The 13,159-nt window shown below is 35.5% G+C and overlaps 1 long non-coding RNA gene across 1 annotated transcript; it reads right to left on the bottom strand.

Moving 5' to 3' along the window:
* Positions 1-8,159: 8,159 nt before the first annotated feature.
* LOC142240180 (uncharacterized) lies at positions 8,160-8,984 on the bottom strand. Its single transcript, XR_012723185.1, has 2 exons — positions 8,635-8,984; positions 8,160-8,352 (listed from the first exon to the last, which is right to left on the bottom strand). It is a non-coding gene; the product is annotated as an uncharacterized LOC142240180 (long non-coding RNA).
* Positions 8,985-13,159: the final 4,175 nt, after the last annotated feature.

Below are 13,159 nucleotides of genomic sequence, written 5' to 3'. Positions count from 1 at the left end.
AGACTATTTGTGGTATTGTAAAAATGAAAACAATCTACGTTTATTGAAGGTAAGCAATTATGAATACCGTTTTCCATTGAAGCCTGTTTATATTAAACGGGCTAAAATAATATATTTTTTATTCATTTCTTTTAGTGGCCAATTTTATTTCGTGAAATTGACCAACCAATCCCATGAACTCCATCATTTATGAAATATATAAGAATATGTTTGCAATGAAAACGTGGGTACCCTATTGATCTAGTAAAATTATATATTTTTTCACTCCTAGTTTTCTTAAAACCAAGAGCGGTATGGGTTTGTTGGAAGATTCACCTTGAAGTTGCGAAGTAGCGTTGGCATTAAATTGCATTTTTGTTTTACCTGCCTTTTTCAGTTTGAACCCAGGTAGAGAGAAATATATCTGATATATGATATAATGTCCGAAAATAATAAAAATATGTATTTTCCATTTATATTTTTTCTATTTCCAGAATTTGCAAAGTATCATCAATATAATACCAAATATTACATTGCTTTCCCATTAATTTTGTCTTTGATAGGTTCAAATTTTAATAGACGATTTCAATGTGTGGAAATTTTGGAAAGGAATTGTTACTAAAATTAAATTACCGAGTTCTTTAATACACCTTTTTATGCTAAAAGACTACAACTGTAAAAGAAGATTATAAACATGCAACCTGGAACTTGATATTCTATGCAGGTAATGTTTAACAAAATCAAGTTTTAATTGAACAAAATTAAATTCGAATTATTCTGTTTACTTTCAGAAAAACTAATTTAGCTTACAGGCTGCTGATTTATTGGAAATCTAGGCATACATACATACATATTAGAAGGAACTTGCTGACATGGTTATTATGATAAGGAAGATAATGATTTATATAGTTTATTTGTTTACCCTATAGTTGTTATTGATAGTAATTGTATGTATAAGTTATGTTAGAACAAAACACACAAATGACAAGAACCAAATTTATTTGTCTATTGCATAATTCAAAAAATAATAAAATATTGAATATGTTTTATAAGAAACACATACTTTCTTTTATTTCAAATAAAACTAAATACGATTTTCGGGGCGCATATATAAATGTTTTGATTGAAATTTATAGCCAATTTCAATTAATTATTTAATTGAATGAGTCAGATAGTTGATTGATTTTTGTGTCGAAATTAATTAAAATTTTAATTGATTCAATTAAAACTGTGATTGAATTTTATGTTAAAAATGAATCACGTTTTTAATTGATCAAATCACACAATTAATTGATTCCGTGACAAAAGTCAATTAAATTTCTAATTGAAAATCAAAATGGGTGATTGATACTATCATTTTCGTGATTGAAGATATTTCAATTTAAAAAATGATTGAATCTGCGATTTTCGTGATTGAAATATAAAAAAAATTGTGTGTAGCAGGCACTGAGTGGTTATAAATATTAGAGCGTTGCATCGGCCATATATTGCTGTGTTCAAGAGCAACTCGAAGCCTAACAAGTAAGATAGAGATTTGTAGTCGTTCCCGTTTGGACCGATGTTTGTGCGTTCGAATACAACCATAACTCGTTTTCGTTTGAGTTGCATTAAACGGTCAATCAAACAACTTTAGTCTTTGGAATGAAACACAACGGGTCAAATTGTTTTCGAAAACAGAGTGAAGGAATCGAGCATTTCGATTCTTTTTTGGCCCTCATATAGTAACAACAACAACAACTTTATATACATACTGTTTAATGTCGAACGACATTAAACCATGAATTTTTCCAAAGAAAACTACAAAATTTAAATTTATAAATTCAATTACTTAATTTGCTTTGAAGTAGTAAAATATTCTTATTTTCCTTATTTAATTGTGATTACTTTTCTATTTCTATGTCTATTTTATTTCCTTAATTATTTTCCAAGTCATCACATATTCAATTCTATATATACAAAATACGACCCACCCTAATTTACTCTACAATACAAAGGAAAGCAGGAGTAAGTCAGTAGTCGTTAAACCATTGCGTCGGTCGCGTATATCAAACAAACAATCAAATCAATCGTAAAACAAATAGACATTAACATAGAAAATGAAAGAACTTGATATCAGAATAGAATAAAGTAAAATATTTTTGTAAAACAAAACAATCAAACTAAAACAAACAAAAGTGCACATATATAGTGAATTAAGAAATAAAACTTATCAAATACAAAACCAGCAAACATATATAAAAGCTTTATAATTTGGAAAGGCAAAGTGTGGTAAAATCGGACGGACATAAATGAAAAAGGACAGCAGTAGCATGTAGTTGTTTCAGCAAACATTCGTTAGTTGAAACAGCAAACATTTTTTACAGCTAAAATAGCAAACAAATGCTGCTGAATTAGCAAACGTGTTTAGGTTAGGTTAGGTTAAAGTGGCAGCCCGATTAAGATTCAGGCTCACTTAGACTATTCAGTCCATTGTGATACCACATTAACTAAAAGTACCTATTACATATGGGCACTTCTAGTTTTAACCGCTGTCTATTTTATTTCCTTAATTATTTTCCAAGTCATCACATATTCAATTCTATATATACAAAATACGACCCACCCTAATTTACTCTACAATACAAAGGAAAGCAGGAGTAAGTCAGTAGTCGTTAAACCATTGCGTCGGTCGCGTATATCAAACAAACAATCAAATCAATCGTAAAACAAATAGACATTAACATAGAAAATGAAAGAACTTGATATCAGAATAGAATAAAGTAAAATATTTTTGTAAAACAAAACAATCAAACTAAAACAAACAAAAGTGCACATATATAGTGAATTAAGAAATAAAACTTATCAAATACAAAACCAGCAAACATATATAAAAGCTTTATAATTTGGAAAGGCAAAGTGTGGTAAAATCGGACGGACATAAATGAAAAAGGACAGCAGTAGCATGTAGTTGTTTCAGCAAACATTCGTTAGTTGAAACAGCAAACATTTTTTACAGCTAAAATAGCAAACAAATGCTGCTGAATTAGCAAACGTGTTTAGGTTAGGTTAGGTTAAAGTGGCAGCCTGATTAAGATTCAGGCTCACTTAGACTATTCAGTCCATTGTGATACCACATTAACTAAAAGTACCTATTACATATGGGCACTTCTAGTTTTAACCGCTGAACCTTCTTGATTATTTTTCTTTGTTGAACCAACCAGATTGTTCCAAAAATATTAGCAGACTGCTTAAGTTAACGTTTTCCAGATCCGCCAGTAATCTGAAGCTATATGCTCCTAAAAGTTGCTTGCGCTTTACACAAAATGCAGGACACTCACACAAGAGGTGTTTAATTGATTCTTTTTCCTCCGCATCATGACAGCTCATACAATAGTCATTATACTTCGCGCCAATAGTTTTTGCAAAATCTCCTATCAGGCAGCGACCCGTTATAGCAGATATCAGGAGTGATATCTGACGTCTCGAGAACATTAGCATATCTAGTGTGCGGTTTAAGTTGAAATGGGGCCATATTTGCTTGGTGTCGTTACAACCCTTGCAATTCTCCCATCGAACATTTGCCATCATAACAGCCTTCTCACGCAGCATGAGCTTGCAGGTAGCTAGGGGCATACCAACAAATTCTAGTTCCCCTGGAATATGTAAGGTAGTCCCTAGCCTTGCCAACTCATCCGCTTCGCAGTTCCCCGGTATGTTCCTATGGCCAGGCACCCATATTAGGTGAATATTGTACTGCTCAGCCATCTCATTGAGAGATTTGCGGCAATCGATGGCCGTTTTCGAGTTGAGGAACACAGAGTCCAAGGATTTTATTGCAGGTTGACTGTCTGAGTATATATTAATGCCCACATTCTTTGGAACATTACTTCTCAGCCAATTCGCCACCTCTCTTATTGCTAATATTTCAGCCTGAAAAACACTACAGTGATTAGGTAATCTTTTCGCTATTTGAAGTTCCAAATCATTAGAATATACTCCGAAACCCACTTGTCCATCCAATTTGGAGCCATCAGTGTAGAAATCTATATATTCTTTATTCCCCGGGGTCTGTGTGCACCACGTCTCACTGTTGGGGATTAGAGTCTCAAACTTTTTGTCGAAAAGTGGACTCGCCAACGTGTAATCCACTACGTTAGGCACATCTGACATTATTTTGAGGACAGAACTGTGACCGTAACCTTTTTCCGACCACAGCGATAGTTCGCGCAACCGCACAGCCGTTGTTGCAGCTGACTGTTTGGCCAAAATGTCTAAAGGCAATAGATGCAGCATGACATTAAGGGAATTTGTTCCTGTCTTGCTGAATGCGCCTGAAATACACAAGAACGCCATACGCTGAACTTTATCTAAACCAGTCGGTTTCTGAAGTGCCGGCCACCAGACTACAACACCATATAGCATTATAGGTCTAACCACTGCCGTGTATAGCCAATGCACAATTTTTGGTTTTAGTCCCCACTTTTTTCCTATTGCCTTTTTGCACGAGTACAAAGCTACAGTTGCCTTCCTCGCCCTTTCTTCAATATTAAGCTTAAAGTTCAGCTTCCTGTCCAAAATAACGCCAAGGTATTTTGCACAATCACCAAAGGGAATTTCAATACCCCCTAAGGAAATAGGCCTAACCGTGGGAGTTTTGCGATCTTTGCAGTACATGACTAATTCTGTCTTTGCAGGATTTACCCCAAGACCATTGTCTTTCGCCCATTGTTCAGTCATCCAGAGGGCCCTCTGAATAATATCTCTCATTGTGGATGGGAATTTTCCCCTGACTGCCAGAGCTACATCATCTGCGTATGCCACCACTTTTATCCTTTCTTTTTCTAGAGTAACCAGAAGGCTATTTATAGCAACATTCCAAAGAAGAGGTGATAGAACTCCTCCTTGGGGAGTGCCTCTTTTCACATACTTTTGTATGTTTGCTTGTCCTAGTGTGGCTGAAATACGTCTCTTCATTAGCAGTTCGTCTAACAGCCTGAGTATACATGGATCAACATTCAGAGTTGTCAGTCCATTTAATATCGAGCTCGGATGGACATTATTGAACGCCCCTTCGATGTCTAGAAATGCCACGATTGTGTATTCTTTGACAGATAGTGAACTTTCAATAAAGCTGACTAATTCATGTAGTGCGGTCTCAGTAGACCTGCCCTTCGAGTATGCATGCTGTCGTTTCGAGAACAAACTTGAATCGATGCTAGTTCTAAGATAAATATCTATCATCCTCTCCAGAGTCTTAAGTAGGAATGAGGATAAGCTGATTGGTCGGAAATCCTTCGCCCTCGAGTGAGAGGCTTTTCCCGCTTTAGGTATGAAAACGACTTTTGTTTCCCTCCACTTTCCTGGGATATATGATAAGTTGATACATCCTTTATATGTCACCGACAACCAGGGGATAATTTTGTCAGTTACAGCTTGTAACTCCGCCGGAGTAATTCCATCAGGTCCAGGGGATTTGAATGGTCCAAAGCTATTTAGCGCCCATCTTATTCTAGTTTCCGATACAATTTCCTCGATAGGAAATGACCGCTGAGCAACTGTGGCACCGCCAGTACATGGTTCAACCGTCTGATTTCCAGGAAAATGTGTGTCCAATAGTACCTCCAGCGTCTCCTCACTGGACGTTGTCCAATTGCCCTCCGATGTTTTAATGAAACCTGGAGCGGAGTTGGTGGATGCTAGAACCTTCCGTAGTCTGGAAGCCTCGGACGTATTCTCAATACTGCTGCAGTAATCATTCCAAGAGTTATGCTGAGCCTTTCTCAATTCTCGCTTGTATCCTCTCAGATTCTTCTTGTAAGCGTCCCAGTCCTCAGGGGCTCTGGTGGACTTTGCCTTGTTAAAGAGCTTCCTGCAGGATTTCCTCATATTACTTAATTCCGTAGACCACCATGGTGATCGATGTTTCCCCCTTGGCTTTCCTCTAGGGCATGCAGCTTTCAGTGAGATGTTGAAGGCCTTAGTAATCCGCTCCACTGCATTTTCGATATCTTGCACATTTCTCATATTTGTCTCTGTTATTTCCGGTATCATCATATTGAACGATTCCCTATACCTATTCCAGTCAGCTTTCCTAACATTTGGCGGAAATATGATCTTGGTGATATGAACATCAAATTTGAAACTGATGTAGCGATGATCTGAGAAGCTGTGTTCACTTAAAACCTGCCACTCAGATATCATTTCATTCAGTTCTTGCGAGGCCAAGGTGATGTCCAAAGCCTCTTGCCTGTTTTTAGTGACAAAGGTTGGGACATCTCCCTTGTTGCAAACTACCAGATTAGTACGCAAAATAAACTCTATTAGCGACTCTCCCCTTGCATTAGTATCACTACTTCCCCATATACTATGATGTGCATTCGCATCGCATCCCATAATGAGTTTCGTCTTTGTTTTCAGTGACTCCTCCACTAAGGTCTTAACGGCATATGGAGGCATCTCCCTGTCATGTCCCATGTAGACCGAAGATACCCAATATTTGCATTTGGCTATTTCTAAACTTGCAACGACAGTGTCTGTATTGCACATTGAAGGAAGCAGAAACAAGTTGAGCTCGTTTATAGCAATTATACAGGCTCGATTTACATCATTACCAGTATACTGCAATAGTTTGAACCCCGGAGTACTTAATTCACATATTTTGTTTTTATAAACATATGGTTCTTGAAAAAGAACAATATCTATGTCCCCTTTCATCAGGAGAACTTTTAAGGCAGCACATGCAGCCTTACAATGATGAAGATTTATCTGGAGGATCCGTAGGACCATCGAGATTTTCAACAACCGTCACATCAGCCGCTTCAATCGAGTCATCAAGAATGTCCTCTTCAGAGATATCGGTGACTCTCGCAATAGGTTCAACTTTGGTGAGCTCTGAGGCAGCAGAAGCCTCCTCACGCATACGGTATCTATCCATGTCTTCAAATGTCTTGGTATCCCCCTCGACTTCGCAAGAGGATCCGCTTACTTCTGATTCAGACAGAGGCTTGTCCATTTCTGAATCCTTTAGCTGATCGTTTTTATACACCTTCATTTGGATATAATGAAAGCCATAACATACACGGCCCTGGGACTTTGCTAGATGTGGCAAAGACTGAGTGTTCAATATAAATACTGCATGCCGTCTTGGCCCATCCACTTCATCCAAACGGCCAACCTTCCAATCAGCTGTTGGGAGATCTGGATTGCATTGTTTCAGTCTATTTAAAATAGATTCAGGGTTAGGAGGGTTTGCAGGTATCCACGCATGTGCTCTTGGTCTAGCCGGTATGTCTTTCTTCTCGACTAACTCTAGAGCAGCTCCTTCCCAATCTTCACCAATTAGTATCAGAGCAGCTTTAAAACATTCTATAGACCTCTGGTCCTCAAATGCGACTAGCTTAAATCGTCCTTGATACCAACCAGCCTCTTGGTGTCGAGGATCTGGGCCGGGAAACTTTTCCAGCACCTGTGAGTAGACGCCAGACAAAGCATTCTCAATTTCCCCCCATTTTTGCTTTGGAACCATACCGTCCAATGCTCCTTTATTTATGATAGCCATCACAAGGCTGTCTTTAGCAACTGAGGCAAACGATCGTTGATCCCTTTTGGAGGATGGCAGCTCATCCGGTGATCGTTCCCTTTTTCCAGCCTCAAGAATTCCTTGAGCCCATTTTAAGGAATCGCTTTGTTTAGCCGACAACGTGCTTGGGTCGACTGATCCTAATTTCTTTAGGATAAACAAAGCATTTCTGCGTTCTTTGAATCTCTTTCGTGAGGGATTACCTCCTTTTGATGCCGTTACCTTGGAAAAGGTCCGACTTGTCAAATTGTCGCCACCTGTCGACCCGTCTACAGGTCGACTAATTGGGCCTAACTCTTGGTCATTGCCCAAATTTATAACTCCAGTCGATACCCGTCCACTGGGCCCTGAAGTTAGCAACCCAGTGGATGTCTTTGAATTTCTCTGCATGGTGGCCTAATATCCCACCACACTTGAAATTCGTAGTAGGTACTTATTACGATGATTTTATCCGCTATTAAAAAACACGTCTGTTCCGTTCGACGGTTGAGATAATAATCCCAGCAAACGTGTTTGCTAGAAGCTTTCGACAAACATCGCTGCTAAAGTAGCAAACTGCGTTAGTTGAAATATCTAACATTTTCTATAACAACTACAAATGTTTGTTGTCCCAGCAACAAAATTTGTCGTTTTTTTTTAATGAATCTCGCAAATCATTTAATACTATTACTTCTACATTTACTAAATGTGTGAAATAAATTGAATTCCATCAAAGTATTGGAAGTTGAGTTGGATTGTTGTCCAGGATTTATTTTCCTTTATTTTTCTTCTTTGGCCTTATGCACGCGGATAAAACATAACAATGTTAAGACAATCTGTAATGAAAAGCAAAAAAAAAAACAGTAATTACACTAGTTTACACTAAGATTTACATTTGATGAGAGCTTGCTTTTTATGTATTTTCATCTCTTGAATTCGAAAATAGAGGTTATTTTTTAATGAAACAGTTATCTCAGAAACTTATATTTTTATAAGAAAACATGACATGACATAACAAACTTTTCATTTTGTAAACTATTATTTATAGGAATTGTATTAAATGATGTCATCAACGTTTTATTGGTCAACTTGGTGCTTTTAGTGCTTTTAATACTCACATTTAAGGTGAACTATGCCAATTGTGATACATTCGGGTACAGTTTAGGTTAGCTATAGTGGCAGCCCGTTATTTCAGACTCACTTTGACTATTTAGTCCATTATGATACAGTAGTGTTGAACTTCTCTCTTGTCAGTGAGTGCCACCCGATTCCATGCAGGAAGCTCAAAGACAAGGAATCTCATTTTTTTAGCCGAGTCTGAATATCATTTCCCATTGCGATGAAAAGTTTAAAGCAGCTTTGAAACACTCAGAAATGTCACCAGCATTACAGAGGGAGTAATCCACCGTCGCAAAACTTTACGGTGTTTGGTCGAAAGTAGGATTGAATCCATAACCGTTTGTATGCAAAGCGGGCATGAACCATTGTACGACGGTTGCTCCCATATATCAATGTATAATAGTAATTTTCCAATAGAAAAATTATTAAAACAAATTATTAAAAACAAAATGACTTTAAAAGGAATATAATATTATACAATACAATACTTACCAAATATAATAAAAAAATTTTGAAAAATATATTCCAAACCAATACAAAATAATTTTTCAATTTTTCGGCTTGTCTCGTGTTTTCGTTTCAAAGTGATGCTTTGACGGCGTTGGCGTTTGACATGTCGACGTTGACATTTGACAAAACCAACAATAGGTCTATTCGCGTACTTTTCTAGCAATAATTATCCAATAAAAACTAGCAAGAGAGTAAAAGTGCATTTTACTCTCTTCGCTTAAAATTGCTGACACGAGAATTTTCGTGTCAAGTTGTTACACTGTGTGGATGAGAGGTGTGCGCGTGACACGAAATTCTCGTGACACGCGTGATTCACACGTGAATCACGTGAGTCGTGAACAAAATCCAAAGCAAGTCTCGTGAATGTGCGTGAATGGGACTAAAATAAATATGTCGTGCGTGAGCGTGCGTGAGAAATAAAATCGGTTCGTGAATGTGCGTGAATAAAATTCTGCGTAGTCACGCTCACGAAAAAATCAAGATTTAATTCATACTCGTATGTTAAATGAAATTAATTTAGCTCTCGAACTATATTCTATTTTTGAAGTTTGTTACCTTTGCTGATTTCCGTTTGGAAAATGTCGTGAGTCTCGTGAATTTGTCGTGAATCACGAGAATTGTCGTGAATCGTGCGTGAACGTGAGTCCTTAAAAGTAGTTCATGCGTGAGCGTGCGTGAGTACTGGTTTTCATTTCGTGAATGTGCGTGAGTGGGATTGGCTACAACATGTATCGTGCGTGAGCGTGCGTGAATAAACATTTTGCTTCCTGAATGTGCGTGAGTGTGAGTGAAATTTCAGTCCCGCGTACACCTCTAGTGTGGATGTGTTTTTAGCTTATCCAATTAAAATTAAAATTCATTGTGAATATCCCGCTTAATTGGTATTAAAATCTATGCTTAATTGTGATCGAAAGCTTTTGCAATCTGTTCAAAATATTCGTTTGAGTTATTTTGTGGTGAAAGCTGTATTTTTTTGCAGTATTATAAAACTGCAAACCATTGAAAGCAATACAACTTATTCAGGTTTTGTTGTTATTTCGTGGTCTTTGTAAACAAAGAGAAAAGGCGCTTTGACCTGTGAGTAGATAAATTACAAACGTCATCTTACTCCTCACTCAACTGTGTTGGCCCGCAAAACGTCATCCACAGTTCTCCTCCTGTTTTGTGTTTGATAAAGCTCACTTCAAAAGTTTTTCTGTGGCTGTTTATCAGGCTAAGTACTAATCACCAACCAAAGATTATAAATTGTAGGAAGATAGGAAATTAGCTACTGAGGAGATCGAACCATTTAGTTAATACACGAACCAAACGCGTATACGACTAGTATTGACATAGCTTTAAAATGCAATAAAAAGAAATTAAGTGCACGAAATAAATTTCCATAAATGGGAAAATGTATTTTTGTTTGTTGTTGCCTAAAATTTAACATTGTTTCATTAAGAAAATTAAATTTTTCATTTAAACAATAAAAACGAAAAACAACTAAAAGATTACAAACATGTATTGAACTAATCTGGTAAATGCAACATTTGGTATGACGGAAGCCAATTTCCTATCTTCCTCAAATCTATAATCTTTGGTTGTAACAAATAATTACTGCATATGTCTAACCTAAACTCAACTCTGATTTTGCTGATATTTGAGAGGGTAGTTTTGTATATGCCTAAAAGTATGCTTTGAATTTTACGTATTATTTGGAAATAAGTTTTACATTTGAATTCAAGTCTGAATAATATATGTTGAGAAAACTAACGTAGATTGAAATGAATAGCAAAGTAAGAAAACCAAATTTTCCACTATTAAAAAATGTTAATACAATTTATTTATTTGCTGTAAGAAAAAAGGGTTATAAAATTATTACAATGTTGACGATACTTATGTTCTTTATGCTTTGGTGGTTAGACAAAAAGAGATCATTTAAAATTTACTTTCATAGCAAGAAACCTTAAAGCTAATAAATATTATCATCTAGAAAAAAGACATAACAAACTACATAGATATGTACACTGTTAGAAAAATATGATTTCATATGTTTCGATATAAACAAAATGTGTTTCGGGCACAATTTTTAAACACAATATATTTAAGTGCAAACATGTAATATTCCTAAACTAACTCTAAATGTTTGGGACACATATGTTAGTATGTTAGAATATATTATGTTTGGGGCATGAATGTTTCATAACAATAATATGTGTGAATGTAAACATATATACAAATTTCGAGTAAACATATATATGTTGTGATATTTTATTAAGAGAGCGACAGAGAGAGAGAGAGTATAGAGAAAGAAATAGAGATGGAAACCGGGAGGGTTGACGAAAGAGATCAACATAACACAGCGAGAGAATGAAAAGAGAGCAATTTCTGTCAAACCGCTTCTATGTTGTTTCGGAAAACTGTTTTATGATAAGGCCAAAAATTTGATATGCTTAAGTCTAAATATTATTTAATTTGAATATTAGAATGAGTATTCGGAGTAAAGAGAAAAGATTTGAAAAAAAAAAATAAATACAGCATGTGTTTTCGCCTTGAGAGCAGCATTTTATGTATGTGTGGACATATGTTTTGTTTATCATTTTGGCATTATGGGCACAATTTTTTTCTTGGTTCGTTAAAAGAAATCGGAACGTACGAGGAGTAAGTCAAAAACAAATACAAAGGGATCTTCATAAAAATAACGAAAGGGCACTATACTCTTTTTAGTGTAGGGACAGTAAAATGAAAAAAGGAGGAAACAGTGGAAAATTAAACAGTAAAATGTATAAAAACAAAGTTTAGTTCCCCTTTATTAATAAGTTGTCCAAGAGGACTTGTCGGACACCTTCAAATATAAAATCGGGTATTAAGTTCGAGTTTTGAAGCTACAACAATTGAAAAAGTTTATTTTCTTTAAAATGAATTATTAAAGAAAAGTAAAAGGCAAGTCATTTTAAAGCAATAATGCCAACTTAATACCGGCCTTAAAAGTAAAAATGAAATTAAGTACAAAACACGATAAGTTTTAAATGCATTTAAAATGGTGTTAAATGCTAGTAAAAAACTGTATACGCCTAAATAAATTTATGTGTATATTATAAAATTATTTATGTATGTTTATACCCGACTCCACGTTCTTCTTTTGTTGGAGTTTTTGAATTCCTTCCAAAATTTCAAACTTTTATACCAAAAACATTTTTTTATTACAAAATTGTTATTTTTCCATTTAAAAAAAATTATATTTTATACAAAAGCTCAGTCCATTTCGTTTATATCAAGCACTGTTTCTGACTGTAAATCTTTAATAACCCACATTTTGAAGTTTCATTATAAAAATATAGTATAAATATAAATGTGTAAATAAAAAAAAATTGGTGTTCGGTCGGAGCAGGGATTGAACCCACGACCCTTTGCATGAAAGGCGGACATGCTAACCATTGCTTCACGTGGCAAACAAATGTATGTTTCTGTTAAATAATGTTTTGTTTGCAACGGCTCGTGGGCGCTGCAGACTACACGCTCACAAAAAATCGCTTCTGTAACATATACTCCCAAACATATTTTGCTTCAAGCATATACATTTTTGGCTATTGCCCAAACATTTATATGTTTGATCTCTTCCAATATATAATATGTTTGAAAGCATATTGGTCTAAACAATATATGTTTGGTTAGTCAATTTCCAAACATTTTGTATTTTTGCATCCAAATTCAGTAATGTTGTCTTCCAAAAAACAATATGTTATTATGTGAACATATAATATGTTTGTAAGCATTTTTCTCCCAAAAATATTATATGCTTAAAAAAAATTCTTCCAAACAATATTGTGCTCAAAATTTTATTTATTTATTTATATATTTACAATCATAATGAATTATGAAAATAAACAGGTAATATAGGTGCTAACAACATAGGTTTTCGACCTGAATGCTCAAAATTTTGTTTCTGCCCAATTGTATATTCCCCCACATCTTTCTCACTTCCACGAGATTTTTTAGTTCCTAGCACCTTTTTCTGTAATACAAACATTGTAG

Source organism: Haematobia irritans, chromosome 1 (assembly GCF_050003625.1).
Source record: "Haematobia irritans isolate KBUSLIRL chromosome 1, ASM5000362v1, whole genome shotgun sequence".
NCBI classification, from domain to species: Eukaryota; Metazoa; Arthropoda; class Insecta; order Diptera; family Muscidae; genus Haematobia; species Haematobia irritans.
Note: the sequence above shows the minus strand (reverse complement) of the source record. Positions and strands in the feature narration are given on the sequence as shown.